This window comes from Ranitomeya imitator, chromosome 2 (assembly GCF_032444005.1).
Source record: "Ranitomeya imitator isolate aRanImi1 chromosome 2, aRanImi1.pri, whole genome shotgun sequence".
NCBI lineage: Eukaryota > Metazoa > Chordata > Amphibia > Anura > Dendrobatidae > Ranitomeya > Ranitomeya imitator.
In genome coordinates, this window is record NC_091283.1 from 420,457,043 (window position 1) to 420,470,617 (window position 13,575).

Here is a 13,575-nt window from a genome sequence, read left to right on the forward strand (position 1 = left end):
AAATTTATTGTATATTTTGAGGGAAGGAGGAGTGGTGGTGGAGGAGGAGATTTTGGTGGTAAAGAAGGAAATTCATGAATTTTTGATGGAGAGGGGAAGGAGTATTGTGTTTAGGTCTAAGGTTGATAGGTTGGAGCATGATGAGAAATGCTCACGGTTTTTTTTCAAGAAGGTCTTTGGGGAGAAACAAAGTATGAATGTGCTGTGTGGGGCTGATGGGAGAGAAGTATGTGGGGAGGATATGTGTGAGGAGGTAGCAAAGTTTTATGAGGATTTGTATGCGGTGAAGTGGAGGGATGGAAATTTGGAAGATGAAGTGTTGTGTGTGTTAGAGAATAAGTTGAGTGAGGTAGATAAAGGGAGTGTGATGAGTGAAGTGACAGATGATGAGGTTTGGAAGGTAATGAATAGTATGGCGTTAAATAAAACGCCGGGGGAAGATGGTCTGCCTGTAGAGTTTTATCGAGTGATGTGGGAGGTGATTGGTAAGGATTTTGTGGAGGTTTGTAAATATATGTGGGCAAATATGGAAGTGGCTGAGAGTATGCGTGCGGGTATGGTGGTGTTAATACCAAAGAAAGGTGATTTGAGAAATATTAAGAATTGGAGACCGATAACATTATTAAATTGCGATTATAAAATCTATGCAAAGGTAATGGCAAATAGAATGCGTGATGTGATAGGGAGTGTGATTGGGGATGAACAATGTTGTGCGGTGCCTGGAAGGCGTATACATGAGTGTGTGTGTATGTTGCGGGATTGTTTGTGGGATTGCAAGAGTCGCAAGAGAGGTGTGTTTTTGTTAAGTCTGGATTTTGAAAAAGCGTATGATAGGTTGTCGCATAGTTTTTTGTTTAGAGTGTTGTTAAAAATGGGTTTTCCGGCTGAGTTTGTTGGGAGAGTGAGAAGTCTATATAAGAATATTTATAGTTGTATTTTGATGAATGGTTATGTTGGGAGGAGAGTGAATGTTTTTTCGGGTGTGCGTCAGGGGTGTCCTATGTCTCCTGTGGCTTTTATTTGTGCTATTGAACCATTGCTTTGTATGTTAAGAAAGGATAAGGTGATTCGGGGCGTACAAGTGCCGGGTGGAGGGGGTAGGGAATGGAAGGTTAGTGGTTATATGGATGACGTGTGTGTATTATGTGATTCAGAATGTTCAGTGGGACGGGTAAAGTTATTAGTGTCTATTTTTTGTGGTGCGTCTGCTTTTAAAGTTAATTGGGAGAAAAGTGAATGTAAGAGTTTTGGGGGAGGATCTTTGAGTAAGTATGTTGGTGTGAATGAAGTAAAGGGGCCTATTAAGGTGTTAGGTGTTAAGTTTTCTGAGAGACTGGATGGGAAGGAAAGATGGGATGATGCGAAAGAGAAAGTTGAGAGGAAGTTGTGTTTTTGGAGGTTGAGAAGCCTTACTTTTTTTGGGAAAATTTTGATTATAAAGAGTATAGTGTTGCCTATTTTTTTGTATATTGCGCTGGTTTTTCCGCCAGGGTATATGTGTTTGAGAGGGTTAAATAGGGTACTGTTTGTTTTTTTATGGAATTCTAGAATGGAGAGGGCAAAGAGAGAAACTTTGGTAAAGCGTTTGGAAAAGGGTGGTTTGAATTTTCCTAACCTTGAAGTTTTTTTTGGTGTAAATAGTGTGTTGTATGTTTTGAGGATGATTAGGGCAGATGGAAAAAATTCATGTATGTGTAGGTATTTGTTTGGGGCTTATTTGTTTCGTTTAAGGTGGTGGGAGAGAGATTTGCGGTGTCCGGTGGCGTTTGAAGTGCCTGTATGGTATGTGTGGGTTTATAAATTTTTGATGAAGTATGAGTTGTGTGATGTGGATATTCGGTTGTTGAGTAATAAGAAGGCTGTGTATAGGATGATTGAGTGTAGAGAGACAGAGTGTGATATCAATATGGTTAGAGGGTTGGATGTACAGAAAGTGTGGAAGAAGGTACGAATGGATGGTATGACAAATAGACAGAGTGAGATTGTGTGGCAGTCATTGCATGGAGTATTACCTGTGAGAGAATTTCAAAGGAACCGTGGTTTGGTGAGAAGGGAGATATGTCCGAGAGAGGGTTGTGGTGGAAGTGAGAGTGTGATACATGTTTTTTGGAATTGTAAGTATGCTAGGAATGTGATTGCAAGAATGGGGCCTTTATGTAAAGAATTGGGTGGTGTGAGTTTGTTATCTTTTGAGGTGTTTATGTTTGGTTTGGGAATGTGTGATGGTGAGAAAGGAAGAGTGTTGTGGTTGATGCTTGCATGTATAAAGGAAGTGTTGTGGGATGTAAGGAATGTGTATGTTTTCAAGAGGAAAGCTATTTTAGTTAAGGATTGTGTAAGGGTGATTTTGGGGAAATTGTATGTTTGTTATTTGTGGGAGGTGAAGAGGAGAGGGGAGTTTGATGCAGAGGGCATTTGGAAGGTAAAGAAATGGAGATATTTTGTGAATACTTCTTGATTGTTTTTCTTGTTATGTTAATATGTATTTTGAAAAAAGAGAGTTATTTCCGATGATGATGGGAACGGCTTTTTGTGTTTTAATTTTGGCACAGCCGTTTGGGTATGTTTCTTTGGTTATAGTTTTCTAGACCGTGAAATTCCCCATCTGAGGGAATAAAAATAAAAAAAAAAAAAAAAAAATCTGTTCTTATCAGTTTAATATCTGATACGTCCCCTATTTGGGGACCATATATTAAATGGATTTTTAGAACAGGGAGCTGGAAATGGAGCTTGCTCTGTCCACTCCACGCATTGACCCGATATTGCAGTATCTTCGGGAACAGTGCACCCCTTCTCTGATCCGGTTTCTAAAAACAGATTGAATTGAATTGAAATCAGCACAGCAAGTTGTCATTTAACCCTTTCGGAGAATTCTTTTCAGGGTCAAAGAAGCACGTTTCAGATGGCAAATGTAGCAATTTGCTCAATTTCACTGGACCGTTTGCAACATTTCCTGTGCCTTGCTTTCACCTGTGCATGTTCAGCATTGGATTGCATCCAATATGCAATCAATCAAGCAATCAAGCAATCTTTGCTGGTTGCAACAGGTGTGTTTAGATGTAGGCCCGAATGAGGCCTTTGTAGCAGTGTTGCTAATATATTGTGCCATCTACAAAATTAGGCCCCTGCTGTCTGTCTGTCTGTCTGTCTGTCTGTCAGTATGAAGTGTTTAAATTGAAGTATCCTACGAGTAGTTCGGCCATACATACTACATTTGTGACCGCATGCACAAATTCCTTTGTAAAACATTGGCTCCCTCTTGTGGACCACAGACTTTTAATTATGTGGTGTATGATATGTATTTAAATAAAGAAGGAAAAATGGGGTGGGTCTGTGATGATCTTGCTTGAATGTGCTAGTCTTGTCCATCTTGTCTTGCACTGTATGAGTAGTATTCTAATGCTTTTGACCAATTAGGTGCGCTGCTGCTGCCTGCAGTAGATAGAATCTGTGCACGGAACCTTCACCTGCTGTCACAATGGGGCCTTCAGCCATTGACTCCGGAACTCTCACGTGTCACAATGGGCTCTGGACCTATCTAAGGCAGAGAAAAATGGCGCCGTCTTCAGTCTGCTGCTGGAGCAGCAGCAGACCACATGGTAGGGGGATTGTCTGTCTGTGCCCAGCTTCAGGGCAGCTGGCAAGACAACTGCTAGCCCGTCTGGTGTTTGAATTACACACTCGCTCTGCCCGTTTCTTGAATAGCCCTCTTTACCTTGACAAGTCAGCTGGTATGTCACTCTCCATCCATCAGGAGGAACGTTACCCCTTAGACCCCAGTCCAGTGCCTCTCACTTAGCCAAATCAGTTCTCTTGCTTCGCACTGACGAGGGCCAAGAGCCCTAAACATCTCCGAATTGAGATGCTGTTGTTTTTTGTTTTTTTTGTAAAGGGGCAATTTGTAGACCTGCACTAATAGTTGCACTCTTTAGCGCAAAAGGGATGGAGGGTGTGTTCAAATGGGCGGAGTTATGCAGATTAGGCGGAGTTATGCAGATTTCAAAAACGCGTTGGGCCCAACTTGAACACACCCCCACACACCCCCCACACACCCCCACACACACCAGAACTGCCATTTGAGAAGGCATCCAGAGTTTAGAAAAAAATGTCTTCCCCTGGGCAATCATCTTTTGGCCTCTCTCCACAGTGGGTCTTGGTTGCAGGCCATGGGGCGTCCGGAGTGGCAAACCATTTCAGGCTATCGCTTCTCGGCCTTTTGGCTGCGATCTTGTGTCGCGGTCAGGGGGTGCGAGTGATTCCTGGCAGCGTGCTGCTGATTTGCTACTGCGGTCTTTGTACCGGCAGAGAAGATTGAAGAGAGAAGATGTTCATCAAGAATACCATTCGTGTGGTCGTGGAAGGAAGTGCCAGAAATAATGTGGTTTTCGTGGTTCGTGACCTGCTGGAGGAAAAGGCTGGAGCTCACCGGACTGACATTTTCAGCGTTAACGAGTTCCGGAATCAAGGTATATATGATGTTACCTTTGTGAGTGAGCCGTGTTGCTTAACTATCTTTGAGTGGCTCAGAAGTCATGATGGTGATCCATGCCTGGAAGGAGTGCGGGTGGAGCCTTTGTTTGGGCTAATGGAGAAAGTGGTGACTGTTACGGTGTATAACCCTTACACTGAAGTAAGTTTGCTGGAGCAGTTCCTGGCTCGTTATTGCGAGTATGTGAAGGGTGGAGAGAAGCAAAAAAATTGCTTGGGGATCTTTAACTGTAAATACGTGTTTCGTGTGAAACTGAGGAGGGACCCAAGTTGTTTGGGAGGCTTCGCCCATCCCCCGGCGAACTTTTCAGTAGCAGGGCAAAGGGGCTTCCTGACATATGCAGGGCAGCCTCTATACTGTAGGAAGTGTTTTCAGTTTGGGCACTTACAGAGTACCTGTGAGAAAAGTATGGTTTGCCGCAATTGTAAACAGGAGGGCCATATGGCGGCTCAGTGTCCAATGCCACGTGAGTGTGACCAGTGTGGAGACATAGGGCACCTGTATAGGGACTGTCCATATGCTGGGCCGAGGAGGCCAACCAGAGAGGAGGAGAGGCGGGAGGAGGAAGGAAAAAAGCGTGAGGAGCGGAGGCAGGAGGAGGAGAAAAAGAGAGAGGAGGAGGTGAAGAAACGGGAAGAGGAGAGGAGGCAGGAGGAAAGCAAGTCTTCTGCGCAGGAGAGCGCTGAGATAATTCCGCCCTCTATGGTTGAGAGACGGCGGGATAGAAGGCAGGAGGACAAGGAGGCTGAAAGGAGGAAGGAGGAGCTGGAGGACAAATTATTTTGGAGAGCCGCAAAGCAGGAAGAGCGTGCTATGACTTATAAAAGTAAGAAAAAAAAGAAGGTTCCAGTTACTAATACAGAGGAGTTGGGTGCGCTGATGGATTTTGATACTTCTGGGGCGGAGGAGATGGTTGATCCTGTGATTCCGGAATCTGACCCAATAAATATAGGTGCTTTTTCCTCACAAGAGGAGCCTGGAGGTCGAAAGTGTCCCAGGGAGGGTGGTGGGGAAAATTTTGACTTTGAGGTTCCAGAAGCAGGAGTGCCCCAGAGAAAGGTTGGGCGGAAGAAGTCACGTGTGGAGGAGTGTATGGAGGTCAGCGGCTCTGAAAGCTGCTCGGCGCAGATGGTGGAGGAGGACAGTGGCGACACTGCTTAGCTATGTGCTTTTTTTTTCAGTAGCTAAGCGTTTTTGTACATAGCTTTTGCCGTTAAATTGTGTTTTGTATATTGCAGTTGCTTTAAAATGTTTTTTTTTTTTTTTTTTCTCATATAAGTTGTTTAATGTCCTTTTTGTAGGTTGTTTGCTTTAGTGTTTTTGTTTCTGTGTATATTATGGGGTTTATAATTATATCACAAAATGTGAGGGTCTTTAAAAATAGGTTGCGGCGGGCGGCTATTTTGGATTTTTTTGCAACACAAAATGCAGGAATTTTTTGTTTGCAGGAGTGTGGGATTGTGGATGATGTGAAGGGGAGTGAATGGCCTCATGGTGCGTCTGTGTGGTCAGGGAGTGCTTGTAATAAAAATGATGGTGTGGGTTTTTTAGTGAAGGGAAATGATGTGAGTTTGTGTGACTATATGGTGATTGAGGTTGGAAGGTGTGTGTTGGCTAATTTTGAGTTTAGAAATGTTCGTTTTTGTGTTATCAATGTATATGCGCCTGTGGAAAAACAGGAGCGTAAGGGTTTGTTTGAAAAAATTAAATTTTTTGTTCCTGGGAGAGTGCCTGTAGTGATAGTGGGTGATATGAACTGTGATGTGGGAAGTGTGAATGTGGATGTGGCAGGGAAAGTGTTAATGGATATGGTGAGTGATTTTGGTTTAAGGGATATGCAGTGTGCATGCAAGATAGCACCGTTGTTAAATACGTTTTTTTCTGATAGTGGGAGGGTGGCGTCTAGGTTAGATTATTGTTTTGTGTCTAAAAATCTGATTCCTGTTAGTTATGCACAGGAGAGTGTGGTTTTTTCGGATCATGTGTGTATGAAGTGTGAATTGGATTTGCATGTTAATGAGGTGGCTGGGAAAGGTGTGTGGAAGCTGAATGTGAGTTTGCTGGAAGGAGGGGGTGTGAGAGAGGAGTATAAAAGAATTTATGCAGATTGGTGTGGATGCAGGAGTGATTTCAGAAGCGTGTGTGAATGGTGGGATTGGGTTAAATGGAAAACCAAGAGTTTTTTTTTAAAAACTCGGGTACAAGTGTGCGGCTGCAAAGAGGAAAAGGTTTGTTTTTTTAAATGCAAGATTGAGCGTGTTGTATAAGTTGAGGGCCGGAGGGATGGATGTGAGTGAAGATTTAGTGAAAGTGAAAAAAGAAGTGGATGATTTTTTGTTAGAAAGAGGGAGGAGTATTGTGTATAGGGCCAAGATAGAGAATTTGGAGAAGAATGAGAAGTGTTCGCGTTTTTTCTTTAAAAAAGTTTTTGGGAAAAGACAGAGTATGAGTGTTTTGAATGGGATGGATGGAAATGAAGTGAGTGGTGTGGACTTGTGTGAGGAAGTGGCAAAGTTTTATGATGACTTGTATGCTGTGAAATGGAGGGATGAAGGTTTGGAGAGTGAGGTGCTGAGTGGTTTGGAAAATAGTTTGAATAAGATAGAAAGGGAAAGTTTGATGGGTGATGTGACAGATGAAGAAGTATGGAAGGTGGTGTGTAGTATGGCGTTGAATAAAACACCCGGGGGAGGATGGTTTACCGGTGGAATTTTATCGTGTGATGTGGGATGTGATTGGGAAGGATTTTGTGGATGTATGTAAGTATATGTGGGCGAATGCAGAGGTGGCAAATGGTATGCGTGCAGGGGTGGTTGTGTTATTGCCAAAAAAGGGTGATTTGAAAAATCTTAAAAACTGGAGGCCGATCACATTGTTGAATTGTGATTATAAGATTTATGCGAAGCTTTTGGCCAACAGGATGCGTGGTGTGGTTGGGAGTGTGGTGGGTGAGGAGCAATGTTGTGCGGTGCCTGGAAGACGAATACATGGAAGTTTGTGTATGTTGAGAGATTGTTTATGGGACTGCATGAGTCGTAAGAAGGGGGTGTATGTGTTGAGTTTGGATTTTGAGAAGGCGTATGATAGGTTAGCGCATGGTTTTTTGTTTAGTGTGTTGGTGAGGATGGGATTTCCTTCTGAGTTTGTTGAGAGAGTGAGAAGTTTGTATAAGAATATTTATAGTTGTGTGTTGTTGAATGGAAATGGGGGGAGGAGAGTAAATGTGTTTTCGGGTGTTCGGCAGGGGTGCCCTTTGTCCCCTATCGTATTTATTTGTGCAATTGAGCCATTGTTATGTCTGTTGAGAAAAGATAAGGTGATTCAGGGTGTGCAAGTACCGGGGGGTGGGGGGAGAGAGTGGAAGATGAGTGGTTATATGGATGATGTGTGTGTGTTGTGTGATTCAGAGTGTTCGGTACGGCGTGTGAAGTTGTTGGTTTCTATTTTTTGTGGAGCTTCTGCTTTTAAAGTGAATTGGGAGAAGAGTGAGTGTAAGAATTTTGGGGGGAGGAGTCTGAGCGATGATGTTGGAGTGAATGTGGTGAGTGGACCGATAAAGGTTTTGGGCATGAAATTTTCGGAGAAACTGGATGGAGAGGAAAGCTGGGTGGATGTGAGAGAGAGAGTGGAGCGTAAGTTAAATTTTTGGAATTTGAGGGATCTTACGTTTTTTGGTAAAATTTTAGTTATTAAGAGTGTTGTGTTACCTATTTTTTTGTATGTTGCGATGGTTTTTCCACCAAGCTACATGTGTGTTAGAAGATTAAATAGGGTTTTGTTTGTCTTTTTTTGGGGTTCATGTATGGAGCGTGCTAGGAGAGAAATTGTTATGAAGAGTTTGGATAAGGGGGGACTGGGTTTCCCAAATTTGAATGTATTTTTTGGCGTGAATATTATGGTGTTTGTATTAGGTGTGATTAGGATGGATGGGAAGTATGCATGTATGTGCAGGTTTTTGTTTGGAAATTTCTTGTTTCATTTGAAATGGCGTGAAAGAGATCTTAGGAGCCCAGTGGCTTTTGAGGTTCCTGTGTGGTATGTGTGGGTTTACAAATTTTTAGTGAAGTATGAACTTTGTGATGTGGATGTGAGATTGTTAGAAAAGAAGAAAGCTGTATATAAGATGATTGAGTGTAGAGAGATGGAATGTGACATTGGACGAGTTTACAGGCTGTCCTTACCAGATCTTAAAGTGGTAAGAGGGGATGATGTGCAGAAAGTATGGAAGAAGGTACGTATGAATGGTATGACAAACAGGCAGAGTGAGATTGTATGGCAGTCATTGCATGGGGTGTTACCGGTGAGGGAGTTTCAGAAAAATCGGGGTTTAGTGAGGAGTGAGAAGTGTCCGAGGAGTGGATGTGGTGGAAGTGAGAGCGTGGTGCATTTGTTTTGGAATTGTCAGTACGCTAGAAGTGTGATTGCAGGGTTGGGTCGTTTGTGTAAGGAGCTGTGTGAGGTGAATCTGTTGTCTTTTGAGCTTTTTATGTTTGGATTGGGTATGTGTGGGGAAAAGGAGAGAGTATTGTGGTTAATGATGGCATGTATAAAAGAGGTTTTGTGGGATGTGAGGAATATATATGTGTTTAAAAGGAAGGATATTGAAGTTAAAAATTGTATAAGGATTATTTTGGGAAAATTGTATTTTTGTTTTGTGTGTGATCAGAGGAGGAGAGGGGAGGTGGATGCAGAGGGAATTTGGAAAACCAAAAAATGGAAACATTTTGTTAATGTATCTTGAGTTTTTTTTTGTGTTGTTAATAAATATATTTTGTTGTGTTTTCCAGTGATGATGGGAATGGCGGTTACATTGTGTATGTGGCTTGCTGTTTTGGGAGATGAGTTCCATAAAGTTGTAGAGTCTTGACTGTGGAACTTCCCATCTGAGGGAAAAAAAAAAAAAAAATCTGTTCTTATCAGTTTAATATCTGATACGTCCCCTATTTGGGGACCATATATTAAATGGATTTTTAGAACAGGGAGCTGGAAATGGAGCTTGCTCTGTCCACTCCACGCATTGACCCGATATTGCAGTATCTTCGGGAACAGTGCACCCCTTCTCTGATCCGGTTTCTAAAAACAGATTGAATTGAATTGAAATCAGCACAGCAAGTTGTCATTTAACCCTTTCGGAGAATTCTTTTCAGGGTCAAAGAAGCACGTTTCAGATGGCAAATGTAGCAATTTGCTCAATTTCACTGGACCGTTTGCAACATTTCCTGTGCCTTGCTTTCACCTGTGCATGTTCAGCATTGGATTGCATCCAATATGCAATCAAGCAATCAAGCAATCTTTGCTGGTTGCAACAGGTGTGTTTAGATGTAGGCCCGAATGAGGCCTTTGTAACAGTGTTGCTAATATATTGTGCCATCTACAAAATTAGGCCCCTGCTGTCTGTCTGTCTGTCAGTATGAAGTGTTTAAATTGAAGTATCCTACGAGTAGTTCGGCCATACATACTACATTTGTGACCGCATGCACAAATTCCTTTGTAAAACATTGGCTCCCTCTTGTGGACCACAGACTTTTAATTATGTGGTGTATGATATGTATTTAAATAAAGAAGGAAAAATGGGGTGGGTCTGTGATGATCTTGCTTGAATGTGCTAGTCTTGTCCATCTTGTCTTGCACTGTGTGAGTAGTATTCTAATGCTTTTGACCAATTAGGTGCGCTGCTGCTGCCTGCAGTAGATAGAATCTGTGCACGGAACCTTCACCAGCTGTCACAATGGGGCCTTCAGCCATTGACTCCGGAACTCTCACGTGTCACAATGGGCTCTGGACCTATCTAAGGCAGAGAAAAATGGCGCCGTCTTCAGTCTGCTGCTGGAGCAGCAGCAGACCACATGGTAGGGGGATTGTCTGTCTGTGCCCAGCTTCAGGGCAGCTGGCAAGACAACTGCTAGCCCGTCTGGTGTTTGAATTACACACTCGCTCTGCCCGTTTCTTGAATAGCCCTCTTTACCTTGACAAGTCAGCTGGTATGTCACTCTCCATCCATCAGGAGGAACGTTACCCCTTAGACCCCAGTCCAGTGCCTCTCACTTAGCCAAATCAGTTCTCTTGCTTCGCACTGACGAGGGCCAAGAGCCCTAAACACCGTGTCTGCGAATTGAGATGCTGTTGTTTTTTGTTTTTGTTTTTGTAAAGGGGCAATTTGTAGACCTGCACTCTTTAGCGCAAAAGGGATGGAGGGTGTGTTCAAATGGGCGGAGTTATGCAGATTAGGCGGAGTTATGCAGATTTCAAAAACGCGTTGGGCCCAACTTGAACACACCCCCACACACCCCCACACACCCCCCACACACCAGAACTGCCATTTGAGAAGGCATCCAGAGTTTAGAAAAAAATGTCTTCCCCTGGGCAATCATCTTTTGGCCTCTCTCCACAGTGGGTCTTGGTTGCAGGCCATGGGGCGTCCGGAGTGGCAAACCATTTCAGGCTATCGCTTCTCGGCCTTTTGGCTAAGATCAGGTGTAGTGACCATATAGTTGCTGCCCTGGTCTTGACTGGAAGGTGCCTGGGGTACCCGGCTCCTTGGCCTGGGGGGATTGTCTCACTTATGGTGGGACTTCACCCCCCTGCTGCTATTAGGGAGCTGGATTAGTCCCCAGGCAACGAGTCGCGATCCCCCGGCGTAAGGCCGAGCCCGTCTTCACGGCAAGCCTTAAGCCAAAACTGCTGCGATGCCATGCGTATGGCAATTCTTGTCTGGCGCCGGCCAGATAAGGAACTCGATTAAAATCGAGGTTCCAGAAAACCATGTTGGGTACGACAACCCTCGAGAGTTCTACTTACAGGTTCTAAGGAATCTACTGGGCGTGAAGGAGAGCGACGTTTACTGCCTGCAGGAGAAGGGGCAGAACTCGTATGTCCTAACGCTGGCAACCAAGATTGTTTGCCAAAACTTCTATGAGCGAGTGAAGGGCGAGAGTTTCAGCAAGCTGTTGGATGGAGTGGTCTTCACGGCTCTGTATGGCGAACTGGACGTACCCCTCGTAGTACATATGTTCAACCCTCATGTGTCCTGAGAGGATATTGAGCTGTACCTGAACAGATACTGCACGTCTGTAAGGTACACGGGGAACGTCAAAGGGAGAAGCGGTTTCTGGAATGGGAAACGACGCTTTATGGTACGCTTTAGAGCTGACCCTGGGGGTGTAGAAGGCCTTATGCACCCCCCCCTCCACAGTGGTGCTGGGGAGAGACCACGGCTATCTGTTTTACAACGGACAGCCGCTCAGATGCTGAAAGTGTGGCGACCTTGGTCACTTGCAAAGTGACTGTAAAAATGAGCGGATGAGTCAGTGCCACAACTGTGGTAAATGGGGTCATGCCTCAAAGGACTGCACAAACGAAAAGACCTGCAGTAGTTGCGGACGGGCTGATCACCTGTTCAGCAATTGTCCAATGCGGACAAGGTCTCGTGGTGGCTATGGGGCGCCTGCGGCTAGTTCCACAGGGGTCCCAGCTGATGCAAGCAGGGCAAGCTCAGTGGTCACCGGTGTGAGCTTTGCGGACATCACTGCGGGTCTAAAGCGGTCTGACTCAGTTGAAGCTTGGACGGTACCCAAGTCTAATGACTCGGCTCCCACAGCCGTAGCGGTACCCGTGCCTACTCCTGAAGGTGTCCACGTTCCGCCTGGCGGAGAGGGGGCACTTCCTCAGAGATCTGAGAAAGATCAAAAAAAGAGGCGTGTATCCAGAGCGGTTGGTGCCATTCCTGATGTCCATCCAGAGGTCCCTGCTGATGACCATGCTGACGGTGGATCGGATGTCTGTCCTGAAACCTGTCCAGAGGCCCAACCAGATGCCAATACAGAGGGATGTCCTGATGTTTGTCCAAAGGATGGAGGCCATGAGTCAACTGGTGATCCTGGTGCCGGACCTGCTCGTCACCCTGTTCTTGGGGATACATCTGTCGGAGGCCCTGACGGGGTTATGGACATTCCACCAGCTGCAGAGCCTGGAAAGAACCCTGCGGACCAGATGGATCTCAGCATCTGTGGTAAGAGGAGCCGTGAGGAGACTCGGGAGGAGGGAGGCCCACCTGAGTCATCCCGTAAAATCTTTCTGGCTGTTGCTCCACCTCTCCTCAGCCCAGAAAGGACTAACATAATAGAGGAATACACGGACTCCGAGGATACTACCAGTTTAGTGACTGTGGCATCTTTATCACCTGCCGTATCACAGATTATTGAGTCTGATGCTGAGTGTCAAGAATCATTATAAAAAGACATAACATGGCAGACATCCACATTGCCTCACTGAATGTGAGAAGCTTAAAGAGCCCCTCTAGGAGGGCTGCTTTGTTCACATGGCTAATGACTTTGAGTTTTGAGGTCTTTTTCCTGCAGGAATGCGGTATTGATCATGGACTTTCATATTCCAACCTAATTAAAGACTGGACAGCAGGACCCTCTGTCTGGTCAGGGTCAAATGAAAGTAAAGCTGCTGGGGTTGGGATTTTATTCAAAGGCCAAAATGTAAATATTTTATCTGTCACTGAAATTATTCCAGGCCGTGCCTTATTAGCCCATGTTGTTTTAAATGGTTTTACTTGTCGTTTTATGAATATTTATGCATCCCCCGAGAAAAATGAACGTGCCTCCCTTTTTAATGACATATCTTTGTTTTTAACAGGTCCATCTCCAATAATAGTGGGAGAGGATTTTAATTGTGTCATACTGGGAGAGGGGCGGAGTGGTGGTGATGGGGCTGGTAGAACAGACAAAACATCTAGTCTGTTAAAACACCTAGTGACAGACCTTAAATTACTATATGCATGGAGGAAGTCCCACCCTTCTGACCCAGGATATACGTGGAAGGGTAGAGGGCTGTCTTCTCGCATTGATTTTATTTTTTGTTCTAATGATGTTTTTAAATCCAGTAACGCAGGGCTGATGGAAAACATCTTTTCTGATCATGCATTGCTACATACCAACCTGCAGGTTCCTGGGGATGCAAATGTAGGGAAAGGTATGTGGAAACTTAATACTCTCCTTTTAGAAGACGAGTTGGTAAGGGCAGACTTTATAGCCAAATATAAATCTTGGAGGGGGCGGAAACACCCAAAACAGAGTATG

At 44.5% G+C, this 13,575-nt stretch overlaps 1 non-coding gene and 1 pseudogene across 1 annotated transcript; both read left to right on the top strand.

Annotated features, from left to right (window-relative positions):
- The first annotated feature begins 2,576 nt into the window (after window positions 1-2,576).
- Window positions 2,577-2,793, top strand: LOC138668047 (U2 spliceosomal RNA; annotated as a pseudogene).
- Window positions 2,794-9,365: 6,572 nt separating this feature from the next.
- On the top strand, window positions 9,366-9,548 carry LOC138668056 (U2 spliceosomal RNA). Its single transcript, XR_011319057.1, has one exon. It is a non-coding gene; the product is annotated as a U2 spliceosomal RNA (small nuclear RNA).
- The last annotated feature ends 4,027 nt before the right edge of the window (window positions 9,549-13,575 follow it).